Raw genomic sequence first — 17,435 nt, forward strand, 5'->3', positions numbered from 1 at the left:
ATAGGACACAATTTCTGAACTCTGTCTTCATGCAACAGATGGCAAAGCCAACCACGAATTGTACTGGCTCAGCATCAGGGAGAATGCCAGATTCTTCAGGGAGTGGAGGGAGATCACCCCTATTTCAGGGAGTCTCCCTGACATTCAGGGAGAGTTGGCAAGTATGACTCAGATAGGAATATCCTTAAAATCTGATTTGTTTTATGGCTGCTGTGAACAGTGACTGAGAACTCATGGTCCGCAGACAAAATTTTCAAACTCTCGTCCTATGATCACAGCTCGCTCTGTATTCAAATGAATAAATCACTGGCTGAGCCCCACAAGCAACTTCTGCTCTCACCCTTGTGCAACTTTTACTAAATGCGTTGCTTTATCTTTCTTGCTGCCGTGTGTGATTTTTAGACGAGTATTTATATCAGGCACAGTTGTTTATTATTCTTGTCCTAGCATATGACACAGACCTGCTGCCCTTTCTGCCTTAGAATAAATAGTATACAGAGATCCGATGTTATGTCTCCAAGGCATCCTACTATCTAGACATCTTCATCTTGAAAATAAAACTGACATTATTACAGGAAACCAAAGAATATGAATTTTGTTAGACTTTTCAATGGGCCAGTACAGCATTATTCACTTTGTCTCTATGTTTACTTTTTGGAAATTCACTTACACAACAAGGGTGAAATATGAATAGGAGTCAACACAACAGATAATGAGAACTCCCCATACATGGACCTAGGGATACAAATCCTAACAGACCTTAAGGGCTTTGTGAACAGTTCACCCTTACAATATACAAGATAATGGGCAATTCTCCCAGGCATAGTGCTCAGTAGAAGGGATACCTTGAATCCATATTTTAAGATATTGTCGAATAACGAAACAAAAGAGGATTTACAGCCAAACTGGCATGTTAAATTAAAGGTCCACTAAACCTTAACTTTAAAATGTCCAGATATGAACCATCAAAGTAAAATTACAGACAGCTGAAGCCACTCCCACAGATTTAGGACAAGCTTCTGATTGGATCTGCTGATACTGGTAAAAATATATAGATTAGCCGCCTGTTCTGATCCACTGACTAAGAACAATGGGCCCACTTATTCCACTTTCACACTGCCACCCCGGCAATATCCTGGGTATGTGAACCGGGAGACAGTGCTTTCCACCCTGCCAAATACCCGGGTAGACCGTGTCTCCATGGCAACATCACAAGAGGAGCTCTGATTGGCTCCTCTTCTGATGTTTTTGTTTTTTTTTTAACTTTTTAATTGGTGTCGGTGAGACCCGGTTCGAAAAACCCAAGTCTCACCGTTCACACTGGCATCTACTCGGGTCGAACCCAGGAATAACCCCGACCCGGGTAGATGTGGGAACCCCCTTTCACACCAAGCCTAAACCCGGGTCTTTTAGGCAGTGTGAAAGGGGTATTAGGCTGTTGCTAGACTTTAAATAGCATCCCTGCAGGGAGATGGCCTATCCCATTAGTCCCAGTCCACTTGTTTAAATCAACCAATTCACAAGCCATATTTTTGCAGATAAGTTTGCCAAGCTCGCTTAGTCATTTCTATTATTGTTTATTTATAGTGCGAACATAATTCATAGTGTTGTACATTGAAGGGGTCATGATACAAATGAATAATATACAATGACATGAAACAAGAGGTAAATATGGCTCAGCCCAAATGAGTTTACAATATAAGAGTTGTGGGGAACAAGTGATTGACAAGATAGTGGAATAACAATTGTAGCTGGTAGTGGGGAAAGTGTTTGAGGTTATTGTAAGGTAACAGCATTATCTACCACCATTATTAAAGCAGCGACTGACATTATTGAGCTGCTGTTGGTGTTTTGTTTGAATGAGAAGATAAAGTGGAAGGACGAACCAGTCACTGTAGAACTATCAGGACATTCCGCTGCTGTCAACTATAACAGTCCTTCACCATTCATCTTAACCAAACCTACTGCATCTTCTGGTTCTGGAGGAGGCTTCTCCTTCCTGGGAGAGAGTGCTATGTGCATGTACATAGCTAGGGGTGGGCTGGCAAATTTTAGCCCGGGGGACAAGACTCGACTCAGCAGCCTATTAGGAACATTTTAAAGGGAAAATAAAGCAGGTAGCCCAGTGACCCAGCCCTAGGTAGCCCACTATGGGACCGGCACGGTGGGCAGATGCCCCCTGCCCCCTACCCCAGCCCAGGCTGCCCCCGCACATAGCACTTTGTCCATTCACCAGCAAACAACAAAGGAGGGGGAGTCAATGCCGGGGCACCCAGAGCAGCCCCGGCATAGTAAATTGCAACGGTACTTCCTTATGTACCGCTGTGATTTGCAGCAATACATATTGATGACTGCCGCTCTGGAATCATAAGTATTCAATCATTTAATATTGGGATGTTGAGCTTGTTGTCTATGAGCTTCTATGATGTTTATTGCAAAGTACTTGAGGTCTGAGAGTCTCTGTGTATAAGATTATACTTGGGGTGATGGATTTGCTGAAATGTGATATGGACTGCTTGTTAGGAGCAAGCAAGCTTACTAGGAGTCGAAGGATGCTTTAAGCGTACCTCTGTATTGCAGACATCTCTGTATCCAGGTATTAAAGTGAAATGCTTTTTTTTTTTTTTTTTTTTTTAAGCAAATTAACAATTCACTTTGATGAAATACAAAATTATTCATGAGCAGTTTGTGCAAAGGCAAATCATTTTTATGATAACAGAGAATTATTCATCTGACATCATAACAGTGTTTAGTAAAACACACATGCAGCCGATCTTCTCTGAAGATAACAGATTAGTTTAAGCGTTGAATGGAACAGTGTATTATATTACCGATAGAACTCAGAAGGACTCTGTGGTTATCAAATGGTCTAGTCTTTATAAGTTGTGATCAATTCCAACGGAACAGCATCAAAACCGACTTTTCTCCATGACCTGACAGACAGTTGCATGATTCCTGTTAGCAATAAGTCACTGCACACTAATATATCACATCAGGCTGCCAAGAGAACATGTATAAAAGAACAAAGCTTATTACATAAGAGCCAATTACCATTCGGAGATAAAAGGTGTCTTCAATGGACAGATTGTCATGAGACATATACTAAGGTAATAGCAGTGGCTAATGTCTGTTGTGTTTTTTGGCCAAAGTCATGCGCAACTTTTTCGACCCTCTGGTGGGTTATAGCAGTAGCACCATGTCTGCATTGTCACCTGTGCAGAAAAAGTGCAATTTTGTGAGTAAAGAATTTCAATATCTCTATCTAGAGTTTTTCTCAATGGATACATATGATTTTTTTTCAAGGGTTAAAGACAAAAGATATGGAAATGAGTAAATGCCCTTTTCAGCTGCAATAATATGTCTGGGGCTTGTTGATATCCCACACTCATTTAATCTACAGTACACACCAGCATATGCAGGATGGCTATGCCCACCAATGGTCACTAGTTAACATTACATTGACCTTGGTGTGACCTTCCAATTGCCGTGGACATGATCAAAAGCAACACACTGTTTTATATGTGCCTGTAACTGATTTAAGCACTTATGCAGATGAAATCAATTTCACAGACCTGCCAATGTGCGCGCCTTGGGACCTTGATTGGTTGCTATGGGCAACACTTCCACCTCTCCTTTTATAGAAGCTTTAGTACATCTACCCCCCTGGTGTCTTCCCATATGTTCAATAATATAACTTTTGCACCAACCAGATGCACTTCGTACGGGGAAGTATATTTTTAGCCACACACATACAAATGTTATAAAACAATTACAATAATATATTATATATTATTATATATTAATTATAATAAAGACAGAGCTTAACCCTATGACTTATTTAATGCGTAAGCGATGCAGTATTTTATGATAACACTATAAAAGTTGCAATAATGAAGGCAGGGGATCTCGAGTGATATTAGGCAGACTTAGACTCTTCATGTTTTTACTTTTTTTCACCATGCTCTCTACATGCATGTATGGAAATAAAATCATACTTGGGCTAGCTGGCGTCCAGGAGATCGGGTAGAGGTGGACGTGTGGGGGCGGGGCTCATTAACACAGCCCCCTAAATTACATCACACTAGTTTAGCCAATTAGAGCAGGGGGCGTTAATTGCGTCATAAGCCCCGCCCGCCACTAAATTAGTGGTTTTGGCCAGAAACCGGGAGGTTTGCCTGCTCCCAGAAATTCGGGAGTCTCCCGGACACTCTGGGACAGTAGGTAACTATGAATAGAAATAAGGATGATTATCAGACGTGTTTTTTATTTTTTGACCAAAAATACTATATGGATCGTTTATGTCCAGTCATCTGTTTGAAAAATGACCTTGTGTTTTGATGCTGTTTCAGATATGGATCAATGAAGCCTCTTTCTATTCCCTTTATACTATAGAGTGGACCAAGAGGACATGTGTAAGGGCACTTAGTCATGTGACACAAGTGGGTGGGACTTCTACTTTAAATACAAGCATATAACCAAAAGCAAGTACAATAGCTGCTTCTTGCCTTTGGCAAACAAAACTAAAACAAATCAATATGTAAAGAGTAGATGTTCCATGGAAGGAAGCATACAAAGACATTTAGATGGGTTAAAGGAAGTATAAGTGTGATTTAATTTCTCTTTTAATCTTTTAGTATGCAAGTTAGTACAAAACAACCCCCAATTGACTATTTTGTCATTACGATATTTTTTTCCTTTGTTTCATTATCTGACTCTAGAGCCCAAATGTCTTAAATTTTCAGTAAACAGTCATAAACAGAGATGCAGTTTATTGCTTCTGAACAGGAAAATCCACCAGAGATTGGAATACTTCATCATTTTAAATATTCAGAAGAGCATGAAGTATTCAGATATTTTATTTACAATTTAGCAAATATACAGGAAATATCATACACTTTTATAGAGTATACATAAAACAATCAAGATTATAGAAATGATATAATACACTAACGGTTAATAGAACTGTAAAAAGCATCACAAATTGGCTCTATATTGGCAGAAGTTTCGATCAAGCACAGACCTGCTTACGGCAGCAATTAATAACCTTATATAGAGGTTTCAGTCACCGGCTGCACTATTATAACATGAAATATATAAAATAGAATCTCAACAATTACACAGGTTTAAAAACTTGTCTAGGTTGTCAATGATATTCCCCATTAGCATCATATCCTAGGAGACAAGGCTTTTATATCCTGTCGCACAGCAGGGGTCTGTACAGACATGTGCTCCTATCCATAGCAGGTTGTCAAGCGTAATACTCTATATCTGAGAGTTGTAGCCATAGTTTGAGCTGAAAATTCATATTCACCTTACAGTAAGTTGTCATTCTTTGAATATTGCAGTGAAGTTTGCTGTCATCTAATGAGTATTAAGCCTTTGTATTTCTAAAACTGCACATACAGGAAAATTTGCTACAAATTACAAGAATTTAAGCATGCATATACACTTTTGTGAATAAATCTTCCCCCTCACAGGTGATTATTGAAGAAATACAAAAAGATTCATTGACATGGAGGGCATCTATCTATATTTCCTGTATAAAATGTGTGGATATATTCTAATTTATTTGGTGGCAAGTTCCTGGCCACAGACTGAAGGGGGAGCTACATGCATCTGTCTATAGTTTAGTTTAGAGATTGCTGCAAATCTTCGCGATCAACAACATATAGCACCCCTATTGGCTGAGATTATGTACTGCATGCCAATTCGCCAAGATGTTTCAGAACATGATTTACAGGCTGCAGTTAATCATGAGGATTATGCCCAAAAGGGTTTGATGTAAGGGGAAACAGTATATTTTTAAATAAATAAAAATTAGATTTCTTTGTAGTATTTTATATTTCGGAAAAAAAACTTTCTCCGGTCTCTTCACGAAAACGAGCGTATAGACAAAGTAAATATTTTAATATGCATTGTACTGGCAGGCTAAGATTTATTACAATCTGTTGAAACCACTAAAATCTCTATGAGAACATTGTGTTCTGGAGATTCAGCGTAAATGGACAGTTACATTCTCCATAAATAAACTGCACAGATTGTTTTCTGTGCTCACTTCCCTTCATCATGTGTTCAGTATTCCGGCATCTAAGGAAGTGATGGCCCTAGGGCCATATCCGGCCCTCCAAGCTTTCACCTGTGGCCCCAAGCTCCTTCCTGCTTTATTGTCAGATCTGTCTGTTATATCTTGTAGCACTTGTTTAAATAACGGCTGATATGTTATTACAGATAGGCATCTTTCTTTTATTAAATGAATTGTTTTAACTTATTGCTGATATTAAGGATAATGTGTGGCGGGTTTGAAGTTTAGAGGCCCCTGAATTGCATCTACTTGCCTATAACTAAACTATAGGGTGGCGTCAGATAGCCTCTCCAGCTAGAGAAGTGCTAGTGTTGATAGCACTCAACCACCCCCCATGCTGACAGCTTGAAGTGAAAGGGGAGCGCTACTCCCCTATCACAAGGTTAGAATGTTCAGTGTATCCTGGGGGGAATTGAGCGCCTTCTAGTGTTCAGAGTTGGCATCGGACACAACCAATATGTGTGATCCGATATCTGGATATTTGTACAGCAGGGGTAGTCACACAAGCCAAGAAAAATATAGTTCCACAGTTTCTAACATTCTAAAATAATTTTCATGTAGATGTTGCTGCTGAACAGGTGCATTTAAACACATCACACGTTACACTGCGCTGATCAGCCTTGGTGCACTACACTTCCTGCTATACCATGGTCATTTTTACATTTTAAATACTTGTTTGTATTTGATTTTAACTTATAAAGCATGGGCAATTATAAATAAGAATTGTATCCAAAAGAGAAATTGTACAAGGCAGTTGGTGAATACTGAAAAGTAGGGACATTTGGTGGAATAAAAAAATTCCAGGGCCAAATCCTTTAATGCGGGGGCTGTCTCAGGGACAACTGACTACAATAATTCTCATCCTCTGTTCAAACACCCAGAGTTGTATGATATCATTACTAGCTGATATCGTTAGTTTAATTCACATATGCGTGACATACTGTACTTCTCAAGATTCCAAAATGGAAATATTGGAGCAAAATAGGCCCTGATTAATGGGCAACAACCAAGCTATTTCCGTGCCCCATTTCCATAATCCATATGACCATGCCCCCTTTCCCCACAAGAAATTAGGACTGTTGGGGAAATGCTAAGAAGATCCTGAAAACATTCTGTTTTGGGGTTCATGGGAACTAGGGGTTAATAAATGTTATACACTACAAAAGGTTACTTAACCCTCTTCCAACCTGCTCCAATAGATCAAGTTCTGAACACTTCCTTGTGTAAAGACATCTATGGGAAATATACCTGCCCAGGCATATGGATTAACATACATGTGCATGGGGACCTAAAAAACATAGCCTGAGATGGAGGGTTGAGTAACTGGGATGCAGTACATTATTACATCCCTATGCTGTTGTTGTTGATGAAACAGCAAACAGCGCCCCTGCTGGCACTAATAAGGCACTGCAATTTTTCAGTTCATCAGTAACAGTTAAATGAAACAAACTTTTTTTGTATATCCCATTTCCTAACTACCAAGTAATATTGTTACATGGATAGATTCCTGCAAGGAAAATGACAAGTAAGCTGCTTACACATTATTAGGACATTAGTAATCCACCATATTTTTTTCTTTTAGCAACTGCATAAAAAAAAAAATCAATTTTTGTTTACAAAATGCAGTGAAGCAGCCTAAAGTAATAAGCTGTCACATGTTATTGCCATTAATATGAGATTATTATTTTTTACTGTCATTTTACCTCAGAAGTGACTTCAATAAAACCCGAAGATGTTTCAGCGTGTCTGAGAGTTTGTTCATTGAGTTTGATTCACTTTAGGCTGACTGGCCATCGGCTGCTTTTCTATCTTTTTCCTTAGGCTGGGTACACACTACTGCATTTTCAGCAGATTATTGGGCCATTCAAATGCTAAATGACTGATTGGCCCGATATCATAGTAGTGTGTACCCTAAATCGATGAAACTGACTTGAAAATCTCATTCAGTGATGGAACAATGTTGTTCCAATTCTGCAGTGTGTATGCACTCTGCAGAATGGAAACGACAGTTTAGCAGCAATGGACTCATGTTTGACAGTAAGCGCTGGTGTCTAGGGGTCTGGAGGTTTTCTTCTGCAGAAAGGAGGAGATTGACAGCTTCATCCTCTAATCAGAGGGAGGCACTTCTAGTCTCTCCATACCCTCTATAGAGAGGATAGGCAGAGGGGGATGAGTATCGCCCAGAGCTGGGGAGATGTGACAGTGACGCGGCAGAAAAGATGGGAGTACTGTGCCTACATGGAGGGAGGAGAAGAGAAAGTTGCCCGTACACCCAAGACAGGAGCTGCTGTCATCCATTCAGCCGATGGTTATGACAGTTAAGAGCACAGATCTGTAGGTAATCGTGAACAGTGTATACACATGAATCTGCAGACTGATCGAGATTTTTATTTTAAATCGTCAGTAAACTGCTCATTGTTTCTCTTACATTCTACTCTCCAGAATAGGCAAATTCTACAGTGAATACAATCTACAGGTGGACTGACCATACAAATGCCCCCCATAAAAGACTGCTTCCTTGTACTTCGGATCCCACCGAAAACACGGCCACTGACCATCCACAGAAGACCACAGTAGAAAAGAATACAATGGGTTAGGGAGTTCTCCATCCCTGAAGACACAAACCTACAAACTCTATTTCCATCAAACGCTCTTATTTATTCCACATCACACAAATGGAGGACTGTGCTATAGTATGTGCTGTCAACACCAGGCCCCCACGGGCCAGGTACCAGCCAATTGGTTCCTATCCTTGTCTTCATTCCACATTAAATGCTGTGTGCACAAACCTGTCTTGAGGCGCTACATTTAATGCTGTTAGAAGAGTGATGTCAGATTTACAAAAAATGTCGGAGCACTATCATATTATAACATCTGAAATCCGCTTATCTGATTAACTGTCAGCTCTTGCGGTTTAAGAGAGAACAAAAGACTAGAGAAGATCAGTCCCACTTAAGCTGGGTACACACTACAGAATTTTCCATCAACTTTTTATGCCGAGCGATGTTACATGCGATTGATGGTCCGATCGCTCGGTCCATGGACTGCATACACACTGGCCTTGTTTAGGACGATAAAGGGAAGAGCGGACGTCCCTTTAGCGACTTTTTACAGCCATGTTGTCGTGAGCAATGTCTGTAATTTCGTACTCACTGTTGAGGACCGGTCGGAAGTTTATACACACTACACAGCGGAAGCGAGATTGTAACGAAAATATTTAACGGTACGACCAACCAAATGAGGTGACAATCGTCCATTTGGGCAGACTTTCGACCATCGTGTCACTGCACACACTGACCCGACTTTTGAACGAGCGGTCGTATGTTGGCTGATTGAGCCAATTATTGGACGAAAACCGTGTAGTGTGTACCCAACTGAAGGCTTAGGGCCGCTGTCAAACTGCAGAGAAGTTGTTTTTGGAATTTTGGCCTGCAACAAATGTATCGAACTTTGGGAGAGTTAATTTCAATGGACATCTACAGCTAGGATCCAGCAAGGACTAGTCACGTGAAAAAGAAAATACACACTCTATCCAATCTGTGTTTTTACAAATCAGGATATAGTTATCAGTCATCTAGTCCTAAAATGTGATAAAATCTAATCTCATGGGAGAAACATGTAACATATTTTACTTTGTCATTTTTACAACAAAAATAAGCCCCACGTGAGTAAGCCAAGTGTTAAAAGATATACTGACGTGATGTGAACACAGACCTTGGTGCCAAAGCTTTATTTTAAATATATTTTTCTTGAAAAATAATGACAAAGTAAAATTAATGGTTAGTTTGTGACATAAGAATAGTTACAAAGTTTTAGGTCTTGGTATGGATGAGATGATTGTAAATGATGCCTATATATATATAAAAAGAAGGTGTCCTTTGTATTTCACATGACCATCCCTGTAAACGTGTTGTTATTATTATTACTATTGATATTTATATATTCCATTTAGTCTGTACTTGACATTTTTATTTCCTTAATTAGTTAAATGTAGGACAAAGCTATTGCTGCGTATTTATCAAAATTATATTAATTAGTTTATATTTTAAGATTTGTTTTAGATTTTATTCCAAGATTTCAGAAATGTTTGTTTAGCCTGAGTCAATTCTTAACAGCATCTACATAGAGAAAAGTGTCATTGTGCTGGAATAGACTCGTTGATTATAGACTTCGGTTAGTAAAATTTAAACGATTTTACCTGCAACTAAATAGTCTGCTTTATTTTCTGCCAAACGATGACCGTTTTGAAACATTAAAAGATACTTTTAAAAGCTCAGTTTGTCATAAATGCAATTGAAGAAGAATGAGGTATTGTTGTAGTCTGTATACAGTTATTTAATCCCAACCAATACTTATATATATAATGAGTGGTGCAAATAGATTGTTATTATAAGTGCTAAAAGTCTTGCTAGTGATGGTTAAATAGATTCTTAAAAATCGTCGGCTTTCAGCTGCATTGGATACCACAGAACAGATAATTTATCGTACAATAATGCTTTAGTTAAAAAATACAATTTGAAGGCATGTTGGTGATTGGGGAACATTATTGATATTTTGTGAGTACACTTAGTTGCCTCTAGCACATTGATACATCATCAACACTAGCTGCAGTCAATGATCTCAATACCCCTAACCAAGTCAGCAAGGGAGAGATCAGGAGATCATGCGGAGATTGAGGAAAGAAATGCTAATGTGTTTGGCTGGGGTTGCGGCCAACTTTCTGTTAGCCTGACAGTTTCCCACTATTAATATGGCTGCTAGTAGAAAGAATGCCATAATGCTACACAACTACATGTAAGTACATGTAAAATAATACACTGCTGATCACACCACTTGTTTGGGTCTAAAGGAGGAGTAACAACACATTAATTGTCACTCTTCCTGCAGCTGCTCTTTTATCATAAAGGATCTTCTTGGTGAATATTTTATTTCTTTATCAGAGTCTTCAAGTCAGTGCTACTTTCCCCAAACAAAAATGCCAGGATTGGGTTAAATTACAGCAGCCAAGATTATTGTTTTTTTGCTTCAGAATGATGAAAATTGCTACAAATCATCAACTTCAATAATAATAAAATCAAGTAATAAAAACAATCCATTATTCAAAGCAGAGAAGCAAGTCATGTACACGGCGTTGCCTTGTCTATGTGCAGGCTTCAGGGCTATGGGAACATTAGTAAACTGTAATACAGAATGCAGACAGCGCTAACACCAGCCAATAGCATTTCTGTAGTAATATGAACAGCATGGGCCTGATTCATTAAGGGTCTTAACTTAAGAAACTTTTTATTTAAGTCTCCTGGACAAAACCATGTTACAATGCAAGGGGTGCAAATTAGTATTCTGTTTTGCGCATAAGTTAAATACTGACTTTTTTCATGTAGCACACAAATACTTGATAGCTTATTTGTACACTGAAATTTAAAGTTTATATTTGTGTGCTACATGAAAAAACAGTCAGTATTTAACTTATGTTCAAAACAGAATACTAATTTACACCCCTTGCATTGTAACATGGTTTTGTCCAGGAGACTTAAATAAGAAGTTTCTTAAGTTAAGATCCTTAATGATTCGGGCCCCATGTCTTTAGAGCTTAAAGAAGGGGGTAACTACAGTGGTAGCAGGGGTATCATGGGGCCTAGCAACTAATGCAATGTTATGCACAGCAGATGGGCAGTGTTGAGGGGTCTTGGGGATGGGGGAGGGAGTCTGAGCCCCCCTTGGTTATAACAGCTGTACCACCTGTAGTTCTGCCACTGAATGGAACATGATGCAGGGCAGCACTATATACACCCCCTGGCTGGCACTAGATAAGTGCCCTATGGTGGCGTGACTCACGCCCTCTTTGGGGCCTAGTCACCACTGGCTATAAGCAAGGCAGAATCCTTTATAGCACAGCGTGATAGACAGCCATATGTACTCACACTTCAAGCTGTCACATCGGTGATTCAGACTTAAATAAACATATGTGGCTACATTTGTGCACATATCTAATAAAAGCATTAGGCTGGGGACAACGTGACTGATGTCACAGAATTACACAATGTAAAAGATAGAAATAAGCAATATTGTGAGCTATGTTTTGTTTGGACAGCCAACGTGTGAAACATTTGTTCATCTCTGGTCTTAGCTAAAAATGTGGGGAAAAATCATTTTGAGAATAATTTCTGCCATGGTAACAACAGTGGTAATTATAATCATATAAAGACTGGTAATCTACTAAATTCTCTACAACACTGCAGAATATTACCCTGCAGCCTCCCCCATACAGATACAGATGTAGCAGGAGCTATCCCAAAGCTCCAAAACACATCAGTTATCCCAGTCTGAGCTGCATTTTTCTAAGTATTAGAATGGTTGTATGGCTCAAAGTCTAAATCCTTTTTCCGGATAGCAATGGCTGCATTTATAGACACAGATTTATTCTGTGGTCTTTTTCACATTTTGGAATAAAGGCTGCTTCTAAATTGACATTTATTCTTTATCTCTTTACTTTCTTATCTGTTCATGGAACAGCCCAGTTTCAAGTATCGTCCTGGGAACAATAATGCAGATTCCTAGAAGCTCAAAATGTAGAGGTTTAATGGGAAAAGATTAATATACAAAAGCGGGACTACTTTTATACTGCATACAATGGACAATGTAATCTCTCTGTCAGGTCACAAGGTATTATCAAGTCTCTAAGTACTAGAGGCATCATTGAGGCATGACACGGTGCCTCATTCCTTAGTGACAGTGGAGGAACTACCATTGGTGCGACAGGTGCTGTACACCAGGGGCCCATGGGGATAGGGGGCCCACTGCATAGCAGATGCAGAGGGTAGGGGCCCCCCGGTTCCGTCCTCCCCGCCTCCCTGCACAGGGTCCACAGCTCTCTTGTTCCGCCTCTGCTCAGTGATGTCACCGATTCCTGTTGGTACATCCCAGACTGCCCCCTACTGCTTGTAGGAGATAGAAACTCTTCACTGAGCAAAGGCAGTCGTAGATTAGATCCTTAATGAACATAATAAGGACCACAGTCACATATACAAATCTATATCTATGCAATGAGCAGGTTCTTATAGAAAGAGCACAGAACAAAATTATTGTAATATCAACAAATGTGTTTATGCAAAGGTCCTGTCCCTTCTACCTGATTATAATGGATTTATATAAGGGTATGTATATGCAGATCATAAGCCTCTCAGCAGACTATGACAGCTGCTACTGGGCATCTCGGCATATATATATATATATATATATATATATATATATATGTGTGGGCAACACTTTTATCTCAAATTAGATCTACTGGTGACATTCAAAGAACTGGAGGACTAGTAAAAACACAATTAGACAGGGTTAACCTCACAATCTGACTGTCTAAGGTGCTATGATAGACTGTTACCTCTATATAATATCAGTGTATAATCAGGCGTGTTACAGAACATGATAATATCATTATTTATTGCACATGCTATTGTTTTTATCTCGTTAGTCATTACATGTCATTTAAATTCAGGTCATTTAAAAATACACAATAAATTTACATAGTGATTAACCTCAAATGTTTTTTCCAAATATTCATACATAACAAAATCAGGAAAAAAAAAAAACCACCCATATATTTGTTATTCTTGTTCTATTGACCAAATTAATGACAGTGAACAAAATGGTGCAATGAGTGACTGTTAAAAGAATCATGTGACTTCCCCTGACCATGTGACTGCTGTTAGGCAGCTCCATTATCACAGTGTTGTCTTCTGTTCTAAGAACTGAGTTTCCCCTATAGAATAAGCTTTATGAACCACGGGGCCTTCGGATTAACAACACAAAACCATGGATATAAAATAAGGGGTATAAGAAAAACTAGCAAAACATTATTTTCAGTACAAGTATAGAGTTCACATATTATCAAATTTACATTTATTCTACAGTATCTGTAATTCAGAGGAAGTGTGCATTTTTTAAAGTAGAGCTATGATTAAAGGCTCGTTCCCACTTATCTGCTTTTAATGCTTTTTTTTTTATTAACCAAATGAAAACTGCTTGGAAACTAGGTCAAATATGGTGCCATCTAAATCTTTGCATTCTAAGGGCTAGATTTACTAAGCTGCGGGTTTGAAAAAAAATGGGGATGTTGCCTATAGCAACCAATCAGATTCTAGCTGTCATTTTGTAGAAGGTACTAAATAAATGAAAGCTAGAATCTGATTGGTTGCTATAGGCAACATCCCCACTTTTTCAAACCCGCAGCTTAGTAAATCTAGTCCTAAGACTATAATGCTATATTTAAAAATTCTGAATACAGCGTGCCCTGTTGGTCATATGATAACACATGCTACCAGTACAATAAAGTGTATTGGTAAAAGCGTAATGCACGGAAATAACACGTTGAAAAAACATGACTGAAAATCACATACAGCTTATGTTCGTCCTCATGGATTTTGTATCCCTTTTCTTAGCACATATGTGTGAACGCGCCCCTTCATCTTGTTGAGTATAAGCACAAATGTAGAATGCAGAATACCTTTAAATAGTGGGGATTATGAGATCTGATCCACAAGTAATTGTGTGAATAAATAGTGTTGCCCATAACAACCAATCGGAATGTAGAGGTCAGGTTTCTAGTATAGTTTAGAGAATTAAAGCAAATCTCTGGTTGCTATGGGTAACAACATCTTTCTTCAGTTACATGTGAAACAAGTCTCACAAAGGTCCTTCAATATGTTTAGTTATTTTATCTGCTGTATATTATGCAATGTATGTAGAGCATATTCACAGTAAGAATTGTAATTATTTTAGTGCATAAAAAAGAAAATGGTCTGTGTATTATGGGTACAGTGCCTTCTGCTATTACACAAACATTAACATTTTATTCATTGGTCACCTTTTGTGTATGATTTAACTGAACCGATCAAACGCCCGGGGGTAAATGTATCAAGCTGAGAGTTTTCCGGCGGGTTTGAAAAACCAATCCGATTCTAGATATCATTTATTTAGTACATTCTACAAAATAACAGCTAGAATCTGATTGGTTGCTATAGGCAACATCTCCACTTTTCAAACCCGCCGGGAAACTCAGCTTGATACATTTACCCCCAGAGGTCTCATAGACTGGGAAATGGTGGGTTAAAACAAGTAAAGATGGAAAACCGGAGCAAATGATTGGGGAAAAAGCTGAATGAGCCTTTGGGAAGCACTTGTTGCCTTGCTGAGGTGTAACCAATTTCATAAAACAGAAGAGTGATTGTCGGAAAGTTGACAAGTGTCATGGAGTTGGTGCAGCTGAAATCCCTAGAGCAGGATTATGTTTTTTACTGTACACAATATTTCCCCTTACTAAACTCATTGCAGTGCTCTTTTTTCTGGTCTCGTTGACATTCACTTTTGTTGAAGCAGGTCAACAATTTTACAGATTTACGATACTATACGATTGATGAACAGAGGTGTATATCAGCGTTACAGATGAGGAAGGTGCCTGCCTCTCCCCCCTCCTCATCCATTTAATTCAAGTGTAAGACTAAAATGTGTTTCCTGGGAGCACTTGTCTGAGACTCTGATCTGCTGTTAATGACACTTATTTGCAACAAAACAGTGCAAAGTAAAAAGAGAAAGAACAATACTGGAGCTTTTGTCGGGATGATCAAATCTCCAGACAACTTCCGGATCCCATCACTGCTTTCTCTGGACAATGAAAGTGCTGATCTCCATCTCAGTCCAGGGACATCAAGCCGTCCGTTCTTGTTGTCATCAGAGTCCCATGGAAAGTGTCTTCACATTAAACTTTCCTGGGGGCATTAACAGCTCGTAGTTTTGGTTCTATAAAAAGTTGTATGTTAGCTGGTTTTCACACCCAACAGACCCGGAAGTACGTTAAATCCCTGCATTACAGATGTAAAAATATAAATTAAATAAAAAACATCACAAATTATTCAGCTATTTGACTCTTCATCTTTTCTACAATAAATGTATTCACGGTAAGACAAAGCTTTTTGTACTGGTTTGTACATGACCCCCTTCAACTGTGACTCTGCTTAGTCTTTCTTAATTCTGGGTTTTCCACCAATTACTTTATATTATTTCAAAAGAAAGTAGGCATTAGATACAAATGCATCCACAGACTCACTCTGTGTCTTGTTCAAGGACAATACAAAATATCAATCAATAATTAAACTGATTTAAAGGTTGAAAACTTTTTTAAATGGGTTTTCGGATTTAAATAACCCCTTTACTAAATCCAGAGCCGGATTTAGACCTCATGGGGCCCTAGGCAAGATACTGCTTTGGGACCCTCTCCCTGAAAAAATCCATAGCACTATAGTTTTTTAGCATAACATATACCCCTATTCAGGGGCTGGCTGGCAGACTTTAGCCCAGGGGGGCAAGCATATAGAACTAGCCCATAAGTAGCGGCCCATTTTTAAAGGGTGGTCTCACTGCCGGCCCTGGGAGGGCCCTATGGGGACCGCTGGGCCCTAGGCAATTGCCTAGGTTGCCTAGTGGTAAATCCGGCCCTGACTAAATCACTTCCCTTTCCAATAATAGTAGTCTCACTGTAACACCCACAATTCTCTTTCTTACATGGTCCTGGCACTGAAATACAGACCAGACTCTATCACCTTCGGCCCTGAGCAGTTCTCTCCATAGAAGCAGAGATCCAACATTTTGGCACTTACTGAAATCATTAGGGCTGATGCCAATTAGAGCTATGGTAATGGATCTCTCCTGTTGCACAGAAAGCTAAGCCATCTCTTAACTTTCCCTCACTTTTAAGATCCTCACTTTTCTGCTGGAACCTACTACTAAATACAGTCAACCAAATATCTCTTTAGGTTCATGAGTGACTAACTTGTAGAGGAGCTTTATTGATGGTTCATATGGGCAAAATTATGCCTTCAAACCACCATTGACCGGGCCAATTTGCCGTATTATGAAGTTCACCGTGACAAGCTTGTACCTCAATGCTCTTCTCTTACACTGATGTCATCCTGCACCAACATATTGAACATTTATTGAGTAAAAATGTCCTATTAAAAACAAACACTGAGTCATTAAGGAGAGCAAAGCAAAAAAAAAAAGGAGTAACTTTGCACCTGGACAAAACCATGTTAAATTGGAGGGGGAGGTAAATTTCAAATGCGATGACAGATTTATAGTTGGGGTAGGACATGTCCTAGATCAACTTTAAATTTTAGTGTAAAAATAAAGCTATCAAGTCTTTGTGTGCTACATGAAAAAGCTGCCAGTCTTTTCCTTATGTGCAAAAGAATAAACTAATTTACACACCTTGAATTGTAACATGGTTTGTCCAAAGGAAAATTTACTCCATTGTTTGCCTTACTCTCCTTAAATGACTCAGGCCCTGAGTGAGTAC

Source organism: Mixophyes fleayi, chromosome 8 (assembly GCF_038048845.1).
Source record: "Mixophyes fleayi isolate aMixFle1 chromosome 8, aMixFle1.hap1, whole genome shotgun sequence".
Lineage (NCBI taxonomy): Eukaryota > Metazoa > Chordata > Amphibia > Anura > Limnodynastidae > Mixophyes > Mixophyes fleayi.